Raw genomic sequence first — 19859 nt, forward strand, 5'->3', positions numbered from 1 at the left:
GCAGTTTTTCTCCTTCAGTGCTCTGTATATGTCATCCCATTGCCTTCTTGACTGCATGGTTTCTGCTGAGTAGTCTGAACTTATTCTTATTGATTCTCCCTTGTAGGAGACCTTTCTTTTATCCCTGGCTGCTTTTAAAATTTTCTCTTTACCTTTGGTTTTGGCAAGTTTGATGATAATATATCTTGGTGATTTTCTTTGTGGATCAATCTTAAATGGGGTTCGATGAGCATCTTGGATAGATATCTTTTCATCTTTCATGATGTCAGGGAAGTTTTCTGCCAACAGATCTTCAACTATTCTCTCTGTGTTTTCTATTATCCCTCCCTGTTCTGGGACTCCAATCACATCATGTTATTCTTCCTGATAGAGTCCCACATGATTCTTAGGGTTTCTTCATTTTTTTTTTAATTCTTTTATCTGATTTTTTTTCAGCTATATTCATGTCAATTCCCTTGTCCTCCAGGTCCCCCACTCTGCATTCCAATTGCTTGAGTCTGCTCCTCTGACTTCCTATTGAGTTGTCTAATTCTGTAATTTTACTGTTAATCTTTTGGATTTCTGAATGCTGTCTCTCTATGGATTCTTGCAGCATATTAATTTTTCCACTATGTCCTTGAATAATCTTTTTGATTTCTTCAACTGCTTTATCAGTGTGTTCCTTGGCTTTTTCTGTAGATTGCCTTATTTCATTTATGAGGTCATCCATGATGTCTTGAAGCATTCTGTAAATTAGTTTTTTATATTCTGCATCTGGCAATTCCAGGATTGTATCTTCATTTGGGAAAGATTTTGATTCTTTAGTTTGGGGACTTATAGAAGCAATCATGGTCTGCTTCTTTATGTGGTTTGATATCGCCTGCTGTCTCCGAGCCATCTATAAGATATTGTAATGATTTATTTTGTATTTGCTCACCAAGTCTTATCTTGTTTTGTTTTCTTTCAATATACGTAGGTGGGCTAGTAAAATACGCTGTCTTGATTGTTGTAGCCCTTGAATCACTTAAGTCCTATTACCAGCTGGTTTGGGCTGTTACGAGATATATAAGCCTAAGAGTCCATTCACTATTCTTGAGTAGAATCTGATTTTGGGTCATCAAGTTTGTGGTGCAGACTGTCACCTATCCACCTAGAGGAGTAGTGGTGATAGTTGTGTGCACCAGATTCTAGTAGCAGCAGGGGTTCACACTCCAGGGAGGGCAGGATGCTGACAGGCTTCCCCCAAGTGCCAGTGAGGTAGATGTGTCTCTTTTCGTAAAGCACTTTGGTGGGTGGGCTCTGCAGCTGTACCTTAGGCACCCAATGCAAGTACCTCTACAGATTGGTAGGTATCATCATCCTTAGACCTCTAAGGCAGGAGGCTAGGTGGTCTGGGGGAAGCTTCAGCCCTCAGTTCCCTGCTGTGGGTCAGTGAGGGCTCTGTTGAATATGCAGAGATATCAGACCTGGGAAACTTGTCTTTCCAGTAATCCGCTGAAACAGTTATAGTCAGATCCCTATCAGAAATGCCTTTGCATTATAATAGCCACCTTGTTCCCTGTAGGGATGAAAGCCCAAGACAGTGGATCTGATATGCTTGACTGGAGCTGGTTCTGTATTTTTAGTCCAATTAGGGAAGGATTTTTGGTCCCTGGTTTTTAGTTGCTGCTTCTCTCAGGCTAGGAGAATGGGTTAGGAAAAGACCAAAAAAAAAAGAAAAGAAAAACCTCAGAGCACTTTACCCTCTGGCTCAGGAAATTTCAATGTTAATGAAGCCGCCTGGGAAGGGAAGGAGAGGGATCAGATACATAGGAGAGAGTCAAAAAAAAAAAAAAAAAAAAGCACCCTGGAATATAGACAAAGTTACTTATCTTGTTTGGTGATGACTGTTTTATTTGAGGTTCCTGAGGGGTGTGTAGCCCGTGTGCATTGTCTGGGGCAAGATTGCCTCCGAGGGTCAGGCCCACGTCCTGTGCTTGTGCTGTCTCAGTAGCCTTGGTCAGTTCCTCCACTCCCAATCCAAAGCCCAGGGCCAATTTTCCACGTCTGGGCTGCCGCACTCCAGGGTCCAAAATCAGTCGCTGCCTCCTGATGACTTCTCCTGTCAGCCGCGTTGCTGCGCTGCCTGCGTGCACTGGCTGGGCTTCCCCCAAGGTTACTTCTGCGGGCTAGGGCTGCGACCCATTTTTGTACCTTCTCAGGATGCCGTGCTCAGCTCCCCTGCACCCAGTCCAAAGCCCGGCACCAAGGTTTTCTGACTGGGACACTGGCTCCAGGCTCTGAAAGCAGTCTTTGCTTCCCTGAGGTGATTCGTTCTCAGTCTCTATTACTCAGGTCAACCCTTTAGATTTGTGTTTGATGGTCAGGGTTCATAGATTGTCATGTATGTGATCGATTCACTTGTTTTTCCAAGTCTTTGTTGCAGGAGGGACCCGAGGTAGCTTCTACCTAGTCAGCCATCTTGGCCCCGCCCCCAAATGTGTCAGTTTTATAAAATTTTATAGAACATTCTATGGTTGTCATATCTAAATCCATCAAGGGGCCTGTCGAAGGCATTCTTCATCTTAGTTATGTTTTTCAGTTCTTTAACTTACATTTTTGTTCTTATAGTTTCAATATCTCTGCTGAATTTTCTGATGAATGTACCCAGATAAAGCTTTTAGTATATCAGTGAGAAAAAAAACCAAAAAACCCAGTGCCGTCGAGTCAATTCCAACTCATAGCGACCCTATAGGACAGAGTAGAACTGCCCCATAGAGTTTCCAAGGAGTGCCTGGTAGATTTGAACTGCTGACCCCTTGGTTAGCAGCCCTAGTGCTTAACCACTATGCCACCAGTCATAGCTATTCTAAATTCCCTGTCCAATAGTACCAACTTCTGGCTCATATCAGAGACTGACGGTGTTGATCGTTTCATCTTTTGAGAGTCTGTTGCATTTTTTGCTTATTATTTTTTTTGGGGGGGTGTCTTAATTTTTTTCTTGAAAGTCAGACATTTCCTGTAGGACACTGGAGAGAAAGATTTTATAGATATACCTTGTCAATGTTAAGAGATTTGGAAGACAGCTTTCTGGCCAACTGACTGGAAGAGATCCACATTTGTGCCCATTTTGAAGAAAGATGATTCAACAGAATGTGGAAATTATCAAACAATATCATTAATATCACACGCAAGTAAAATTTTACTAAAGATCACTCAAAAGCAGTTACAGCAGTACATCGACAAGGAAATGCCATAAGTTCAAGCCATATTCAGAAGAGGACAGAGAACTAGGGATATCACTGCTGATGTCAGGTGGACCTTGGCTGAAAGCAGAGAATACCAGAAAGATGTTTACCTGTGTTTTCTTGAGTATGCAAAGGCATTTGACTGTGTGGATCCTAACCAATTACAGATAACATTGTGAAGACTGGGAATTCCAGAACCCTTAATTGTGCTCATGAGGAACCTCTACATAACCAAAATGCAGTCATTCGAACAGAAAAAGGGGATACCGTATGGTCTAAGTCAGGAAAGGTGCACATCAAGGTTATATACTTTCACCATACTTAATCTGTATGCTGAGCAAATAATTCGACAAACTGGACTATATGGAGAAGATGGAGGCATCAGCATTGAAGGAAGACTCTTTAACAGCCTATGATATGCAGAAGACACAACCTTGCTTGCTGAAAGTGAGGAGGACTTGAAACACTTACTAAGGAAGATTAAAGACTACAGTCTTTAGTATGGATTGCACTTCAACATAAAGAACACAAAAGTCCTCATAACTGGACCAATGAGCAACATCATGATAAATGGAGAAAACATGGACGTTGTCAAGGATTTCATTTTACTTGAATCCACAATCAACACCCATGGAAGCAGCAGTCAATATATCAGATGACATATTGCATAGACCGTGGCTACAACAATGAGCTCAAAGATAACAAAGATTGTGAGGATGGCTCAAGGCCAGATGGTGTTTGCTTCTATTGTACATAGGGTTTTTATGAGTCAGAGCTGACATGACAGCAACTAACAACAACTAAGGCAATAACAGGCTTAAAGTAGTAATAATGGAGAAGTATCCAAGTGAGACTGCCTGTCTTTCCCTTCATGGCTGCTGCTCCCTTTGCCCACACCTGAACGATTAAAGGAGACTTTCTCTGGTCTCTTGTTGTGCCCCACAAATTTCTCATAGCCACACTTGCAAGAGCAGTTCTCATGGGTTCTATATTCTCACACTGGCCACAGTGAACCTCCAGCAATTCTTTAAAAATGTTAGCAGAATTCTCATTACTAATTCATATGGTACCTGTTGTTTGCCCCAAATAACCAAGTGTTTGCCTTTCAACTCTCCTTGGGGTCACCTGATTTTACTTAGAGTTTGGGTTAGTTGGATGGCTTGCAACATTAGCTCTTGATGAATTTAATAAAAGTTGTAATTTTGTAGATTATTTGGGTTTGTTGTTATTGTAAGGCTAATAACACACTTTCCAGTTTTCTGTATCTGTATCGAAGCCCTGGTGGCACAGTAGTTAAGAGCTACGGGTACAGTCAGCAGTTTGAATCTACCAACCGTTCCTTGGAAACCCTATGGGGCAGTTCTACTCTGTCCTATAGGGTTGCTATGAGTCAGAATTGACTCAATGGCAATGGGTTTTCAGGTATATTTGTATTGATTTCCTATTTACCACAAATTCGGTGGCTTAAAACAATTGAAATTTGTCCTCACACAGTGAGCTTCTGGTAGCTACTGGCTTGTGGCAGCATAAGCCCAGTCACTTTCTCTGACTTCCCATGGCTTTCTCCTTGTGTCTCTTTGCATCCTCTCCTCTTCTTATAAGCACTTCAGTCAATGGAGTTAGGGTCTATCTTAAATTCAAGATGATCTCATCAAGAGATGCTTAAAAGACTTCAAAGCATCTTCAAAGACTCTATTTCCAAATAAGGTTATATTCTGAGGTTCCAGAGGGACATAAATTTTTGAAGGAGGGACACTCTTCAGCCCACAACATCACAAACAGAAGCTTGAACTAGATACTGAATATTAATAAAAGACTATAACTTTTTGTCGTTGTTTTTTTAATAACTTCTTAAGAAGAGGATTTCTATGTTTAAGATAAATTTGCCCCATGATAAGGAGCAGTGGTGGTTCACTGGTAGAATTCTCACCTTCCATGAGTGAGATCTGGGTTCAGTTTCCAGGATACATACCTCAGACACAGCCACCGCTTTTCTCTCAGTGGAGGCTTGCATGCTGCTATAATGCAGCACAGGTTTCATGAGAACTTCCAGACTAAGACAGACTAGGAAGAAAGACTTGGTGATCTACTTCTGAAAATCAGCTGATGAAAACACAATGGATCACTATGGTCCGATCCCGTTGTACACGGGGTCATCATGAGCCACAGGCCTACTCAATGGCAGCTAACAGCAGTCCCACGATGAAGTTATTTATTCTAGAAATTACTGGTGCTACCTTAAAATTATTTTGTTTCTTCAACAAATGTATATTAAGAATGTGATGCATGGCAGACACTACACTAGCTATTGAGGAAACAGCAGTTAAAAAAAAAAAAAAAAAAACAGGCAAAATTCCTGCTTTCCTAGAGCTTGCTTTTGTTCCTTAAAAAACTTTGTAAGTTTTTTTTTATCAAGTTACATTTTATTGCTACAACTTTGTTTAAAATGTAAGATGATTCGATGACATTTTCTACCCAGGAAAGACTTAGCTTTCTCAAATAACCATAAAGAACGTTTGTCTTTCTCAATATTTGTTAAGCTGATGGTAGAAATGGATAAAGACAGTGACTTCAATTACTTAACAGGGTGATGGAATGAAAGTTTTTGTTTTTATCCGTACCAAATTAAATGAATTCAGAAAAGAAACTATCATTAAAATAAACAATGTATTTCCTTATGAACTTGACATTCTAATTATCTTCGTATTGACTTGGTTCTCAATCAGTCCTAAGATTTTCTCTTTATATCTCCAGGAAGGCAATGTATTATGCTGAAACCATTAAAGAGAAAAAATGTTTTTAATCCTTAATGGTATATATGAAAATAAAGGAAAAAGGTAGTTGGTTGACATATGGAATAGTAATGAAATATTGATCTTGGCTTTTTGACTGTGGGTAAATTTCACAGAAAACAGAATGCTTTAAGTCAGCCTAAGGCACAAGGTATAAAGTATTATAAATAAAAACAGTCAACTTCATTTAAAATTTGGCAATGTTTATAAAAGCCAAATCTGTTAAATATAATTGTCTCTGCATGAATAGTGCATATTTTCTTTTAATAGTTTAAATTCACAAAGAATTATTATAGTAAATGTCTTAATAAAGCTAAACCCATGCGTCAAAGTGAGGTATTAATTAGATGATTGGCTTTTAAGAGAGCTTTCATATCTAGATTTATGATTGTTAGCTTCAAAATACTTTATTCTATGATAGGGCCAATATATGCATTTGCTTCTACTTTCTGCCACTTACCTGTCATAGATACGTTTTAAAGCAGAAAATAACTGGCTTTCTTATTTAAAGATATACCTCTTCTCTCCCAGAAAGGACTAGGAATCCCATAAATAACACATGATATGGAACTGGATATTCCTCTTGGAAACCCTGGTGGAGTAGTGGTTAAGTGCTATGGCTGCCAAGCAAAAAGTTGGCAGTTCATATCCACCAAGTACTCTTTGGAAATTCTACGGGGCAATTCTACTCTGTCCTATAGGGTCGCTATGAGTCGGGATCAACTCGATGGCAGAGGGTTTGGATTTATTCCTCTTATATTCTTAGAGACAGTGAACTAAGCCTTCTTAATGCTGTAAGGGCCAGTTTCATAATAACTGTGGGAACACATAATTCAAAGTTCAATGGACAAAAGTCTCTTTTTTTTTTTTTAACCCTAAAGATACTTGCAGTGTACTTAATGTATAACATAGACTGCAATAGGAAAATATGGGGGAAGGCCTAAAATTAAGGTCCAATGTTACATGCTGCCTTGATATTAGAAGAAATCAAGAGGATCTTAGATGGCCTAAATGCAAGTTTTCCTCATTATGCTCTCGTCGTTAAGGTCCCTAGCCAAGCAACCCTCCTTATCAAATAGACAAGGTACAGTTTCCACTTCTTTCTGAGCAGTGAGTTTTAATTCTGTTCCCAAGTGCAAACTCCACGTGGTCTTGCATGGAGTGTGGTGTTCTCCTCTTCTGAGCTGTGATTATGTGTGATGAGTAAACTGCTGTTGATCTCATCCGTCCTGTGTCAGCTGTTGGGTGCTTAGCCATTCCCACATTCCTAGGGCAGGAATCCCTGTCTTATCAATGGGATGAATAGGAGGTGATTATAACAGCTAATGTTACGAACAGGTTGGCCCAACTGTGACAGGGCCATCTGTACAGATTTAACTATCTGCTCTTTGGCTAACTAACTGCCACAATATGACAAAGGCTGCCTGGGACAAAATCTGGCTGGCTTGCACTTTGATTCCCAAGGCATTATGTTGTCTTTGCTGGGTCTCTCCATTTTTCCCATCCTAAAACACTCTCATTTCCAAAACAAGAAATGTTAATTGACTCTGTCCCAGCACGACAAGCTGTCAGGTTTGTCCTGTGTTGGGCAGATGGTCTGTCTGTTAGGCTCCCACCTCCAAAGGCAACAAAGCACCCTAACTGGTCAGTGCCTAAGTCCCATTTCCAAGATAGGCAAGAGCATTCTGTGTCTTGCCTGGTGACCATCACTTCCTGCTGGGGGCAGCCAGGCATACAGACATTGTTTGTGATTGTGGAGTCCTAGAACAGACCCAGGGCTTGGTAAAGTTTGTGGAAAAGGTAGAAAATACCACCTACCCTAGGGAGAATTAAGCATGACCCAATTGATTGTCTAATAGTCATTGTTGCTCAAGTAAGGGTATTGTTCTTGTGAATCTTGTGCTGCTACTTCCCTTGTGACTGCTGTGTGTGTCCTGCTGACCCCCAAGAGTATTTGTTTGCATATCCATGGTGGCACATGAGCAAGGCACTGATATAAAAGAGATAGAAGAAGAAAAAAAAAAAATAGAAAAGAGCAGTTGGTACCATCATCTACCAAAAACACCGAAGGAGGTAATTCAAATGTTCTTCCAATGCAATGCCTCTAGCCTTTGTGCCTGGATTTTCTTAGGGTGCTGCTTACCGGAAAGCCAAAAGGATAATTTTATGATCACACAGCTTGATGGCCTGCACCTAGGCCATAGACAAAATGACATTACTGAGTTTGGGCCCCAAACTTAGGAAGATTGGCCTGCACTTCCTTTAGGAGAAGACAGCTGCCTACAAGTTGGGCTACCAGATTACAAAATCTTTTCCTGTTGAAGCCTCTGCTGAAACTTTGCCTGCTCTGCTGCAGTCCCCCTCCCTCACAGCCCACCAAGCCATGGTCTGCGGCCCTAACTGCAGTTTGAATTTGGTGCCAGAATCCCACGCGTGCACGAACCAAGGTGTTGGAGGATGAACAGAACCTGAAGAGCTGTGTCCTCAATCTGTCTTTGGACCTGAACATTGCCTACATGATTCAACATCCAGACCTCCAAATGTGGACATGGGAAGGCTAAGGGCTGAGAGGTCCAGGCACCAAACCCAACCCCCAGAGGCCATTAGAAATAAAAACTCCCCAACCTCCTAAGACTGCAAGCATGTGGCCTTATGGTTGCTAGACCCTGTGTTTCTCCTTGTCTGCACAGACAATAAATTTCCACTTTCTGCTCCCCTTGCAAATGGTGGTGTAGCGTATGTCTTATTTCAATCAGTTAATAGGACAGGACAATAACCCTCCTTCAGTCACACTGTCACAACCAAGAAGGTCCATATCTTGATCGATCAAACAGAGACAGAAAATGACGCTGCAGTGTAGCTAGAAATACCAAAATATTCTGAAGGGATTTGTACAGAGAGAAAAGAGAGAGGGGAAAAAAAAAATGAAAAAGGAAAGGAAGCTCAAACATTAAAGAACTGTAGAAAAGGGTTGTTTCATCCATTAATATATGTGGACTCAGCACTCTTCTATTGTACCACTCTACCACTTTTGCCTCCATTGCAATAAAATTCCTGATTCTTAGGGCTATAGGGAAAAACAACTATGGTATCCCTGTGGCACAGGAAAAAGGTTAATACAAATCTGACGTAAGTACAGACAGCTTATACCCTATGAACCAGCCATTGCACTGGGACATCTCTAACTCTGACAACACTAGGAAAAAAAAAAGTATGAGATGGGTAGAGAGGACTTCTTACTCCCTTGAAATATGTAATAAGTGACAAAATAAAAAATAAAGAGGAAATAAACCTGAATATAGTGGGAGAAAATAACAAAAGTAATTAAATAATAGACAAATATATCAAAAAATAAAGTAAAATAAAAGTCTACTAGTTGATCCAGTTGGAGCCCTGGTGGTGCAGTGTGTAAGAGTTCGGCTGCTAACCAAAAGACAGGTAGTTCAAATCTATCAGCTATTTTCTGGAAATCCTATGGGGCAGTTTGACTCTGTCTTATAGGGTCACTATGAGTCAGAATCAACATGACGGCAATGGATTTAGGATTTTTAAGTTGACCCAATTAGAATTCCAAAATTTACTAAGGTAATTTATACAGCAAAAAATAAAGTGGTAATGATTGGCTGCTGTACCTCTTCAACATAAGTTCCGAATTAATTTTAATATCTGCTGAAATGCAACAATTGGTCAACTTTATGGACTTAATCAATACTGGGGCTCAAATTACAGTTATAACTTGGGATCCAACTAAATTTAAACATGGTGTTCCCTATAATCTTAGGATAGTTACTGAATATAAAACAGAGGACAAGTAGTTATGCCTCACATTAACCATCATTTAACCATTGTTGTTACAGAGTGAATTGTGTTCCCCCAAAATATGTACTGTAAATCCTAGCATTGTGGATGTAATCTCATTTGGGAAGAATGATTTCTTTGTTATGTTAATAAGGCCATATCAATGTAGGATGTGTTTTAAACCAATCAATTTTGAGATATCAAGGAGCAGATTAGGCAAAGAAACAAGGAAGCAAAAATGAGGGAAAAAATGCATGCCAATTAGAAATTTCAAGGAATGCCAAGAAGAAGGCTAGAACAACTGAGACAAGGATTTTTCCCCAGAATGGACAGAAAAAGCCTTTGCCTAGAATCAGCACCCTAAATTAGAACTTCCAGCCTCTTCAATTGTCAAAAAAAAATAATAATAATTAATTTTTGTTAATTAAGGCCACCCACTTGTGGTATTTCTGTTATAGCAGCACTAAGAAACTAAGACTGAATTTGGTACCTGAAAAAGGGGTACTACTCTAACAAATACCTAAAATGTAGAAGCAGTTTTGTAATTGGGTAATAGGAAGAATCTGGAAGAATGTTTACATGCTACATGTAAGGCCCTAGATTGCTTTGAATAGACTGTTGGTAAAGGCAATTCTGTTGAGGGCTCAGAAGATCTGAGAGCTGTGAGGAAAGGTTCTATTGTCAAGAACCAAATGTTACTAGAAATATGGACGTTCTGTGGACTTTGGGTGAAGCTTTAAAAGGAATGATAAACATGTGATTGTACATTGGAGGGAAGGTGATCTATTTTATGCAGTGGCAAAGAACTTGTTAGAATTATGTTCAAATGTTTGGTAGAGATAGAATTGTAAATGAGGAACTTTGGATTTTTGACAGAGGAGACTTCTAAGCAAGATCTTAAAGGCACCGTGTGGTTTCTCCTTGCTGCTTATATTAAAAGGAAGGAGGGAAGAGATGGACTTAAAAATTAACAGTGCCCCAAAAGATTAACGATAAGATTACAGAATTAGACAACTCAATAGGAAGTCAGAGGAGCAGAATCTAGCAACTGGAACGCAGAGTGGGGGAGGTGTAGAAAAAGGCAATTGACACCAATATAGATGAAGAAAAATCAGATAAAAGAATAAAAAAAAAAAGAAGAAGAAGAAACCCTAAGAATTATGTGGGACTCTATCAAGCAGAATAACTTGAGTGTGATTTTAGTTCCAGAACAGGGAGGGATAACAGAAAATACAGAGAGAATAGTTGAAGATCTGTTGGCAGAAAACTTCCCTGGCATTGTGAAAGATGAAAAGATATCTATTCAAGATGTTCATCGAACCTCATACAAGATAGATCCCAAAAGAAAATCACCAAGACATATTATCATCAAACTGACCAAAACCAAAGATAAAGAGAAAATTTTAAAAGCAGCCAGGGATAAAAGAAAAGTCTCCTACAAAGGAGAATCAATAAGAATAAGTTCAGACTACTCAGCAGAAACCATGCGGACAAATATGAAGGTGAAATTAAGACATTTACAGATAAACACACAAGCTTAGAGAATTCGCAAAAACCAAACCAAAACTGCAAGAATTACTAAAGGAAATTCTTTAGTCAGAAAATCAATAATATCAGATACCAACGCAACACAAGGTCACAGAACAAAACATCCTGTTATCAACTCAAATAGGGAAATCACAAAAACAAAATAAGATTAATTTTTAAAAAAACTGCTCAAAACAGGGAATCGTCGATGTCATTATGTAAAAGATTACAATAGTCAAAAAAGAGGGTCTAAATACAGGAGGCATAGATCTTACCTATGGAGAGGAAACCAAGACGATATAGGCCAATAAAAGTTAGGTTTTTACTTAGTCAAACAGGGGTAAATATTAAGGCAACCACAAAAAGGACTAACAATTCCATACTTCAAAATATAAACCAAGATAAACATAACGACTCAGCAAAAATAAATTCAACTACTATGAAAAGGAGAACACACATTCTACAAAGAAAAACTTCTCAGCACAAAATAGTAAGTGGAAAAATGAAATTGTCAACAACACACATAAAAAAGCATCAAAAAGACAGCGCTAAAATCATAAATATCTATAATTATGCTGAATGTAAATTGACTAAATGTACCAATAAAGAGACAGACAGTTGCAGACTGGAAAAAAACATGATCCGTCTATATGCTGCCTACAAGAGACACACCTTAGACTTAGAAACACAAATAAACTAAAACTCAAAGCATGGAAAAAAATATATCAAGCAAACACCAATCAAAAAAGAGCAAGAGTGGCAATATTAATTTCTGACAAAATAGACTTTAAAGTTAAATCCACCACAAAGGATAAAGAAGGACACTACATAATGATTAAAGGGACAATTTACCAGCAAGACATAACCATATTAAATATTTATGCACCCAATGATAGGGCTGCAAGTTTCATAAAACAAACTCTAACAGAATTGAAAAACAAGATAGACACCTCCACAATTATAGTAGAAGACTTCAACACAGCACTTTTGGTGAAAGATAGGACTTCCAGTAAGAAGATCAATAGAGACATGGATGATCTAATTGCTACAATCAACCCACTTGACCTCAAAGACTTATACAGAACACTCCACCCAACAGCTGCAAAGTATACTTTCTTTCCTAGTGCACATGGAACATTCTCTAGATCACATATTAGGTCATAAAACAAACCTTTGCAGAATCCAAAACATTGAAATAGTACAAAACATCTTCTCAGACCATAAGGCCATAAAAGTAGAAATCAATAACAGAAAAACCAGGGAAAAGAAACCAAATACTTGGAAAATGAACAATACCCTGCTCAAAAAAGACTGGGTTATAGAAGACATTAAGGAGGGAATAAAAAAAAAAAATTCATAGAATTCAACGAGACTTAAAACGCTTCCTGTCAAAACCTTTGGGACACAGCAAAAACAGTGCTCAGAGGTCAATTTATATCAAGAAATGCACACATACATAAAGAAGAGAGAGCCAACATCAAAGAACTGTCTCTACAACTCAAACAAATAGAGAGCAACAAAGGAAACCATCAGGCACCAGAAGAAAGCAAATAATAAAAATTAGAGCAGAATTAAATGAATCAGAGAACAGAAAAACAATTGAAAGAGTTAACAAGGCCAAAAGCTGGTTCTTTGAAAAAATTAAGAAAACTGACAAACCATTGGCCAGACTGACTGAAGAAATACAGGAAAAGAAACAAATAACCCGAATAAGAAATAAGATGGACCATATCACAACAGACCCAACTGAAATTAAAAGAACCATATCAGATTACTATGAAAAATTGTACTCTAGCAAATTTGAAAACCTAGAAGAAATAAATGAATTCCTAGAGACACACTACCTACCTAAACTAACACAAAAGTAGAATAGCAAAATAGACCCATAACAAAAAAAGAGATTGAAAAGGTAATCAAAAAACTCCCAACAACAACAACAAAAAAAAGCCCTGGCCCGGAGGCCTTCACTGCAGAGTTCTACCAAACTTTCAGAGAAGAGTTAACACCACTACTACTAAAGGTATTTCAAAGCATAGAAAAGGATGGAATACTACCTAACTCATTCTATAACCCTGATACCAAAACCAGCTAAAGACAACACAAAAAAAGAAAATTACAGACCTATATCCTCATGAACATAGATGCAAAAATCCTCAACAAAACTCTAGCCAATAGAATTCAACAACATATCAAAAAAAATTATCCACCATGACCAAGTGGGATTTATATCAGGTATGCAAGGATGGTTCAACATTAGAAAAACAATTAGTGTAATCCACCACATAAATAAAACAAAAGACAAGAACCACATGATTTTATCAATTGACGCAGAAAGGGAATTTGACAAAATCCAACACCCATTCATGATAAAAACTCTCAGCAAAATAGGAATAGAAGGAAAATTCCTCAACATCATAAAGGGCATTTACACAAAGGCAACAGCCAACATCATCCTAAATGGAGAGAGTCTGAAAGCATTTCCCTTGAGAACGGGAACCAGACAAGAGTGTCCTTTATCACCGCTCTTATTCAACATTGTGCTGGAGGTCCTAGCCAGAGCAATTAGGCCAGGCAAAGAAATAAAGGGCATCCAGATTGGCATGGAAGAAGTAAAAGTATCTCTGTTTACAGACAATATGATCTTATACACAGAAAACCCTAAGGAATCCTCCAGAAAACTACTGAAACTAATAGAATTCAGCAGAGTATCAGATTACAAGATAAACATACAAAAATGAATTGGATTCCTCTACATCAACAGAAAGAACATCAAAGAGGAAATCACCAAATCAATACCATTCACAGTGGCCCCCAAGAAGGTAAAATACTTAGGAATAAATCTTACCAAAGATGTAAATGACCTATACAAAGAAAACTACGAGGTACAAGAAAATAAAAGGGACCTACATAAGTGGATAAACATACCTTGCTCATGGATAGGAAGACTTAATATTGTTGAAATGTCTATTCTACAAAAAGCCATCTATATATACAATGCACTTCCTATCCAAACTCCAACGACATTCTTTAATGAGATGGAGAAAAAAATCACCAACTTCATATGGAAGGGAAAAAGTCCTGGATAAGTAAAGCATTACTAAAAAAGAAGAACAAAGTGGGAGGCCTCACTCTACCTGATTTTAGAAGCTGTTATATTGCCACAATAGTCAAAACAGTCTGGTACTAGTACAGCAACAGACACATAGACCAATGGAACAGAACTGAGAATCCAGATATAAATCCATGCACATATGAGTAGCTGATATTTGACAGACCCAGTGACAGTTAATTGGGGAAAAGAGAGTCTTTTTAACAAATGGTGCTGGCATAACTGGATATCCATTTGCAAAAAAATGAAACAGCACCCATACCTCACTCCATGCACAAAAACTAACTCTAAATGGATCAAAGACCTAAACATAAAATCTAAAACAATAAAGATCATGGAAGAAAAAATAGGGATAACGTTAGGAGCCCTAATACATGGCATGTACAGAATACACAAGATCACTAAAAATGATGAAGAGAAACCAGATAACTGGGAGCTCCTAAAAATCAAACACCTATGTTCATCTAAAGACTTCACCAAAAGAGTAAAAAGACCACCTACAGACTGGGAAAAAATTTTCAGCGATGACATCTCCTACCACCACCTGATCTCTAAAATCTATATGACTCTGCTAAAACTCAATCACAAAAAGACAAACAGCCCAATTAAAAAATGGGCAAAGGATATGAACAGGCACTTCACTAAAGAAGACATTCAGGTGGCTAACAGATACATAAGGAAATGCTCTCGATCATCAGCCATTAGAGAAAAGCAAATCAAAACTACGATGAGATTCCATCTCACTCCAACAAGGCTGGCAGTAATCCAAAAAACACAAAATAATAAATATTGGAGACACTGTGGAGAGATATGAACACTTATACACAGCTGGTGGGAATGTCACATGGTACAACCACTTTGGAAATCGATTTGGCTCTTCCTTAAAAAGCTAGAAATAGAATTACCATATGACCCAGCAATCCCATTCCTCGGAATATATCCTAGAGAGATAAGAGCCTTTACAGGAACAGATGCGTGCACACCCATGTTTATTGTAGCACTGTTTACAATAGCAAAAAGATGGAACCAACTAAGGTGCCCATCAATGGATGAATGGATAAATAAATTATGGTGTATTCAAACAATGGAATACTACACATCGATAAAGAACAGTGATGAATCTGTGAAACATTTCATAACATGGAGAAACCTGGAAGGCATTATGCTGAGTGAAATTAGTTGCAAAAGGACAAATATTGTATAAGACCACTATTATAAGATCTTGAGAAATAGTTTAAACTGAGAAGAACACACACTTTTGTGGTTACAAGAGGGGAGAGAGAGGGAGGGTGAGAGAAGGGTACTTACTAAATAGATAGTAGACAAGAACTACTTTGGGTGAAGGGAAGGACAACACTTAACACAGTGGAGGTCAGCACAACTGGACTAAACCAATGTAAAGACGTTTTCCTGAATACACTGAATGCTTCGACGGTCAGCGAAGCAGTGGCATGGGTTTGGGGACCATGGTTTCAGGGGACATCTAAGTCAATTGGCATAATAAAATGTGTTAAGAAAACATTCTGCATCTCACTTAGAAGAGTGGCGTCTGGGGTCTTAAATGCTAGTAAGCGGCCATCTAAGATGCATCAATGAGTCTCAACCCACCTGGATCAAAGGAGAATGAATAACTCCAAGAACACAAGATAATAAGAGCCCAAGAGACAGAAAGGACTACAAGAACCAGAGACTATATCATCCAGAGACCAGAAGTACTAGATGGTGCCCGTCCACAACCAAGAACTGCCCTGACAGGGAACACGATAGAGAACCCCTGAGGGAGCAGGAGAGCAGTGGGATGCAGACCCCCAATTCTCATAAAGAGACCAGACTTAATGGTCTGACTGAGACTGGAAGGACCCCGGTGGTCATGGCCCCCAGAACTTCTGTTGGCCCACTGCAGAAACCACCCCCCAAACCAGCTTGTCATTCATGGATTGGGCTAGACAATGGGTTGGAGATGGATGCTGGTGAGGCGTGAGCTACTTGGTTCGGGTGGACACTTGAGACAATGTTGGCATCTGCCTGGAGGGGAGATGCGAGGGTAGAGGGAGTTAGAAGCAGTTAAAATGGTCATGAAAAGAGAGAGTAGAAGGAAGGAGAGGGCTGTCTCATGGGGGGGAGGGTGGGAGTAATTGGGAGCATGTAGCAAGTTGTTTATGGGTTTTTGTGTGAGAGACTGACTTGATTTGTAAACTTTCACTTAAAGCACAATAAAAATTATTTAAAAAAAAAAAGATGAACAAAAAAATGCTAAAAAAAAAAATTAACAGTGCCAAAAAGACAAGGTCATGGAAGCTCCATAGGCACATCCAAACTCCCTGAGGGACCAAATTACTGGAAAGGGGGCTGTGGGGACCATGATCTGGGGGAACATCTAACTCAATTAGCATAACATAGTTTGTAAAGAAAATGTTCTACACTCTACTTTGGTGAATAGCATCTGGGATTTTAAAAGCCTGTGAGCAGCCGTCTAAGATACTCCATTGGTCTTACCCCTTCTGGAGCAAGGGAGAATGAAGAAAACTAAAGATACAAGGGTAAGATTAGTCCAAAGGACTAATGGACCACAACTACCATGGCCTCCATCAGACTGAGTCCAGTACAACTAGATGGTGCCTGGCTACCACCACTGACTGCTCTGAGAGGGATCACAATAGAGGGTCCAGGACAGAGCTGGAGAAAAATGTAGAACAAAATCCTAACAAAAAAAGACCAGACTTACTGGCCTGACAGAGGCTGGAGAAACCCTGAGAGTATGACTCCCAGACACCCTTTTAGCTCAGGAATGAAGTGATGCCTGAGATTCACCCCTCAGCCAAAGATTAAAAAAAAAAAAAAGATTAGGCAGGCTCATAAAACAAAATGAGACTAAAGGAGCACACCTGCCCAGGGGCAAGGACTAGACTGCAGGGAGACAGGAAAGCTGGTAATAGGGGGACCAAGGTCGAGAAGGGAGAGTGTTGACATGTCGTGGGGTTGGTAACCAATGTCATAAAACACTATATGTACTCAGTGTTTAATAAGAAGCTAGTTTGTTCTGGAAACCTTCATCTAAAGTACAATTAAAAAAAAAATTAACTGTGCCAAATAAAACCAGAACTTAAAGATTTGAAAAATTCTGTTATACAAACTAAGGAAATGTGTCCTAAAATTTTCACCAAGGGCATGACTACTCTATCTTTTATTCAAGACATTACGTCTGTGATTGACGAATCTATTCAACCACAACAGAAGAAAGGGACAGAGACAATAAGAAGTGAAGGAATTCTGCCCGCCTCCTAGAATTCTACAAGGAAGAAACAGTCCAGTGGGACAACTTGGTTGCAATCATCTGTTGCCCTCCAAGAAAAGGAAGACACCATCCCTGGAACAGTTTGAAGATCAGCAGAACTGTTGAAGGAAACACGGCGTCCAGGGCAGCCTCCGTTTCCAAGAGTGAAAAAACCGCCTCCTAGATTTCAAAGAATCAGTTCTCTACCAACTCCGTTCTGGAGTGTGGGATTGCTGTCCAGATGGTCCAAGAGGATGGGGCCACCACCCAAAGCTAGGAGGGTGGGGCTGCCATACCCAAGGGCGAGAGGAAGAGAGCCTACCAAGGCCGAGGGGATGAGGTTGACACTCAGATGGACTGGGAGAATGGGGCTGCTTAAATCTGAGAAAGCAGAATTGCTATCCCAGTAGGCCTGGAAGGCAAAGTCAACATTCAGGTTGAAGTACCTCCATCTAGAATTCTGAAAGTGTTGCCAACACCCAGAGTCAAGACAAGACTATTGCCCAAATGATCCTGAGGCAGGCAGTCACAGAACCCAACACTTCTAAGAGACACCTGCTCCGGCTTATCCTCCTACATCAAGCAGAATAACCACAAGATAACCACAGAATGGGCTATAGATGGCCTCAACCTGCCTCTAGGTGGAGACTTAACATGCTAATAAAAGAATAATCCACCCGTTCCTCCATCCCAGAGAAGAGAATTGAACCCTTGTCTAGAGAAAATGCATAGTCATCCCCAAACCCTGAGTCCCTTCATGAAGGTCAATCCTGAATATTCATGATGAATTTGCATTCCCTTGTCTGCTCTCTGCAAAAGCCCACCTCTCCAAGCTGCCTGCAAGCAGTCTTGGAGGCAACAACCCCAATTGCTCCTTTCCTTGTACAATGAAATAAAGATGTCTTTCTGATCTCCCACCTCCGACTCTTGTTTATTAGCTGTAACAAGTCACACTGAGCAAAACCTGGGGTTTCCACCCAGCAACAATCTCACATAACAGAGGATTATTTTCAAGCCTTGAAGGCTAATGTAATTTGTTCTGCTGGATTTTAGATTTCCTTGGTGCCCATGAATCCTTTTTTCCCTCCAATTTCTCTGATTTATAATGAAAATGTCTACCCTGTGTTTGTTCCACCATTATACATTGGAAGCAGATAGCTAGTGTTCTAGGCTTCACAGGTTCACTGATGGAGAGGAATTTTGCCCCAAGATGGAATACACCTAATGTCTCACCCATATTTGATTTAAACGTTTCAGAAGAGAGATTTTGAACTTAGAGTTGATTTAAAACTTTCGGGAAGATGTAATAGGGTGAATGTGCTTTGTACGTGAGAAGGACATGAATTTTGGGGGCAAAGGGTAGAATGTTATGGAATGAATTGTGTCCTCCCCAAACACGTGCTTTAAATCCTAATCTCTATAACTGTGGATATAATTCCATTTGGGGAATAGGGCTTTCTTTGTTAGGTTAAAGAGGCCATATCAGTGCAGGGTGTGTGTAAAACCAATCCCTTTTGAGATATATATAAAAAAAATTAGGTGAAGAACCAGGTAAGTATGAATGGAGAAAAGGTTGATGCACGTGAAGATTTCCAAGGAATGCCAAGAACACTAGAGAAGTTGAGACAAGGAGTTTTCCCCAGAGTGGACAGAGAAAGCTTTCCCCAGAGTGGACATAGAAAACTTTCCCCAAGAGTTGGCACCCTGAATTCAGGCTTTTAGCCTCCTCAGTTGGAGAAAACAAATTTTTGTCCATTAAAAGCCACTCACTTGCGGTGTTTGTGTTAGAGCAGGACTAAGAAACTAAGACAATTGTTTTGCCTAAATCGCCTGTAGTCATAGCACCCATTGCCTTAAAATATCCCATAGTGGTCACGGATGCTCTGATTCAGTGAATAATAAATTAAAAAAAAATAAGTTAATTCTTTGGCACTTACAACTTGGACTGACAAAACTGGATCTTAGCCATCCCTTCCACCAATTAAAATAGTTAATCTGGTCCTATGTAAAGTAAAGAGGGCCTTCAAGGATTGTAACTTATTATATAGAGGAGTGATGATCCCCACTGGTTCTCCACTTAACAGCTCAATTGAGCTAGTTCTTAAACTTGGAAATAACGAAGGGTGCCAAACAGTGGATTAACACACTTAAGT

This window comes from Loxodonta africana, chromosome 25 (assembly GCF_030014295.1).
Source record: "Loxodonta africana isolate mLoxAfr1 chromosome 25, mLoxAfr1.hap2, whole genome shotgun sequence".
Classification (NCBI taxonomy): Eukaryota; Metazoa; Chordata; class Mammalia; order Proboscidea; family Elephantidae; genus Loxodonta; species Loxodonta africana.